General features: G+C 40.7%; 1 long non-coding RNA gene across 1 annotated transcript; it reads left to right on the top strand.

The window, feature by feature from the left end:
* Window positions 1–743: 743 nt before the first annotated feature.
* LOC137484517 (uncharacterized) lies at window positions 744–3751 on the top strand. The gene is made up of 3 exons (XR_011004913.1): window positions 744–1105; window positions 1427–1906; window positions 2739–3751. It is a non-coding gene; the product is annotated as an uncharacterized lncRNA (long non-coding RNA).
* The last annotated feature ends 290 nt before the right edge of the window (window positions 3752–4041 follow it).

Here is a 4041-nt window from a genome sequence, read left to right as displayed (position 1 = left end):
TGTATATATATATATATATATATATATATATATATATATATATATAATTTATAATAGACAACTGGACATTTTTGAAATAATTTTTTAGAACAAGACATTGAACATTTAAGTCCTTTCTAAGGGGGATTAGACATTGCTGTTAACCCAGATGGGTGTGCTGAAGGAGGACAGGGCAGTGCAGGTTTGATGGCAGCTCTGGTCCAGAGACATCAGTGCAACACTGGTCAGCAGCAGAGAGAGAAGAGCAGGTCATGGCACCACAGGGATGATGACTGGGAGGCAGATTACTTGCAGACACTCTGTAGGGCCAAGAAGCCCAGTCCCATTTCTGCAGAAGGAAAGGAAGGACAACCAGTAGCTGAAGTCAAGCAGAGTGAGAACAGGGACTCCAGCCAGAGTAGGAACTGGAAGATGGTGACTTGTGGCACGAAAAAGGATGTTTCTCCTTACAAGTGCTCGGTTGGCATAGTGGATTCTGGAAGCAGGCAAGGAATGGACACTGCTGGGGAAGTACCCAAAATGATTGCACCTGATTCAGTTGATAGAATCAGAGCCTCAGGCACGAAGGGTAAAGGATGATGGAATTCATCTCTGAACAAGATTTGCTGCCTCAGGACACTTTTTTAGAGCACCTGAGCCCTAAATCTGTAATACTGTGAAGATTTTTCTGAGGTTCATCTGGGACTCAGACTATTACTGATTGCTGCTACTCCATGTGGGTGTTGTGACACTGCCAACAGATGAAGGGTCACTACTTGAATTTAGAATTATGAGTAAAGAGAAACTGTTGGTGTCTTCCTCAAATCTGCTGGTCAAGTTGAAGTTCCTCCAGAGAGGAACTGTGGATTTTGTGGATCAACACTTGGCTGTGTGGTGGGCAGGGATCTGTCTTCCACAGGCATGGGAAATTTTTAATGACTAGAAAAGAGCAAATGCTAGAGTTGTTTTTAAAACAGACAAGATGAAAGATCCAGGGAACAGCAGCCCAGTCAACTTTACACCACTCCTGTGGAGGACTGTGGAAATCACTGTCCTGAAAGTCATTTCCAGACACATGAAAGATAAGAAGGAGACTGGGAGAACACAGTCACACCAATAGAAGAGGGTAAATCATGCCTGACCAGCCTGATTGAACTATGTTGAACATTCAACTATGTTGAAACAACTGGCTCAGTGAGTGAGGGGGGTGTGTTTGACTTTAACAAAGCTTTTGAAAGGATGTCCCATGACGTCCTTGAAGTCAAACTGATAGTTATGGGCTAGATGATGGATTATAAGGGGAGTAAAAGACTGGCTGTATCGCAGTGTTCAAAGAGTGTTGAATGTATGACTGGATGACAGGTATGGGAGGCCTCAGGAGCTGATGTTGAGGCAATTAGTGTTTGATATCTTCATTCAATGGACTGGATGATGAAATCTCCTTCAGATTCACAGAACTGCCACTCAGAGAGACCTTGACAAGCTGGAGTAGCAGCTGCAGAAATCTTATGAAGCTGAATGAAACCAAATGCAAAGTTCATGGGGAGTGACTGCCTGGGAGCAGCTCTGCAGGGAGCCCTGAGGGACTGTGACAACACAAAACAGTGGGATGGCATTGCAGAAATGGACATAAGTGTGCACTGGGACACACTAATACGCCATAAGTAGCCAGCAGGCAAAGAGAATATATTACCACCCTCTATTCAGCTTTCATGAGGCTTCATCTGAAATACTGTGCCCAATTTTGGCATGCTTCCCAAGTGTTGGATGGTAAAATGGAGATGGCCCAGCAGCAGTCCAATGAGATGGGAAGTTGCGTGAAGCACAGGGAATAGCCAGAAAAAAAGGGAATATAACTTGTTCTTGTGATAATTTGATGGCTATACAGAAGATTTCCAGGCTCTCCTCTGAGATCCACAGTGAAAGGGTAAGAATAACATTAATAACTTGTAAAATTAGAATTCTGGCTAGATATATTAAAAAAAAATGTAATAAGAGTGGTTAAACACCAGAAGAGATTGCCCAGCAAGCTTGTGGAATCTACAGCTTTGGAAATAGTAAAAATTTGACTGGGAAAAGCACTGGGCAAGCACTGATCATGAAAGAGCACTGAGCAGCACTGATCACTGACTTGATCTTAAGGATACATCTGTTTTTAGCAGTGTTGCACTAAATGACTTCCAAAGGTCACTCCCAAAAAATTATTCTATTATTCTGTATTCAATATATATCTATGCACTCTTGAGAGCAGAGGATATTTTACATCTTACTTCAGTCCAGGAATGAAACTTATGGCCACAAATAATTAGTACTGTAATTAGGATGAGAGAACTTTCTGCATCTGAGTCTCTCTGAGTCTCATTGACTAGCAGATAATTTTACGTGTATGAGAGAAACCTCTTATGCCTGAAAGCTTCCAACAATGTTTATGATCCTCATACAGAGAAACCATATGTAAGCAGATGATTCATGAGATTCAGGCTTCTGTTCTGTGTTTCAATCATGTCTGATTTATGAATTGTAAACAGTGGATCCAAACTCATCCTAGTTGTCAGTGGTCCTTGTGAGGCAGTAAATGTCATGAATTTCAAACTGTTTAAAAATCTTTCAAAACTGCTCAGCATGCAACTGCTTTTATAGTTACATGAGCTTTTAAAATGCACATTTCCTGAAAGGCAAGCAAGCGGGAATAATTACTATTCATTTTTTTCCTCTCAGCTTAGAGAGTTAAATTGTACTCAACAGTTATTTCTCCCTAGTGCATGATACAGCAGAAATCCTTCCAGGGCAAATGCACTGCAATCACAGAGTTGGCTTCAACAGCAGAAGCACTAAAAGAAGTAATTCAGATTAATGAATGGATGATGTAGATACACTCTGTCAGCACTGTTTGCTACAGGGATCTCCTAAAGGTCTGGAAATGAAGACTTCCTCTGGAAAGTTTGTTTGCTTAGCCTCTGGTAGCTACTGAGAATCTGTTCTTTTAAGGACCCTATTTCTCCCCACTCCATTGACTTCAGAAAGATTACCTTTTCTTTTTGTGCATGAAAAGGGTGGACAATGCAAATCACAAAACCCAAGCGTCAAAAGACTTCATCACTGTCAGCAAGAAGCTCATGATGTTTACCCAAGGAACAACCCACACATTCATCTGTCTTTAATAAAAGCAGATCTGCCCGGCTGTACCGGCTGATGTGCTGTGCTTGCTTTGGAATAAGAATCATGTGTTGTTTTTTTTTTCAGTGGGAGGGTTTTCAAGATTTATGGGTGTGCTGAGAAAACATGGGAGGAATCTGCCTGGAGGGCTGATGGATCTCCACGGAGTGAAAGATGTACTGAATGAAGAGCGTTTATACATACTGTCCTTGGCTTGCAGTGCAGCTTTCCAAGGGTAAGCCTCGCCCAGCCTCTTGAGAAACAACTTATTTAGTAGTTTCTTCTCCATATGATTTGTTAGTTTATGGGAACAGAATTGTTGAGACTTGTTGCAGAAATGTGAGTAATCCTATTAATGCATGTGGCTGTGAAATGGGAGGTTGTGGGAAACAAGATCTTGAAGTTGTGAAACACATATATCCATATACCTTAACAAGCTTAAATGTTCCAGAAGTTAAGTAAGGTGTTATAAGAAGGTCCTACAACATTTTATAACAAATTCTTGAGAAATTAAAAAAGAAAATTGTACTTTGGAAGTTTTCAGACTAATTAGGTACAATGAAGAAATTCTTCATAGAAGATGCCACTAACAATTTGATACAGTAAAAATCAAAAACCTTACTGGGCCAAAAGGAAAAGTTTGGCATAATAGAAGCAATTAGCCATTTAACCACAAACACTGCACACTGGTCTAATCTCATTCCTGGAACTAAACTATGAAATGTGTCTATGTTCTTCTAGGAGAGAGCTCAATATTACATTTTTTGGTCCCATCATGCCTTAATCCTGCCCCCTGACCTCAATAATCTAGTCATTACTGGAGTCATTAAAGATCATGACATATATTCAAATCTCTTCTGTCATGGTAAGTAGCAGAGATTTAACTTCTGGGACTCCAGCCTTCCG

Source organism: Anomalospiza imberbis, chromosome 1 (genome assembly GCF_031753505.1).
Source record: "Anomalospiza imberbis isolate Cuckoo-Finch-1a 21T00152 chromosome 1, ASM3175350v1, whole genome shotgun sequence".
NCBI lineage: Eukaryota > Metazoa > Chordata > Aves > Passeriformes > Viduidae > Anomalospiza > Anomalospiza imberbis.
Note: the sequence above shows the minus strand (reverse complement) of the source record. Positions and strands in the feature narration are given on the sequence as shown.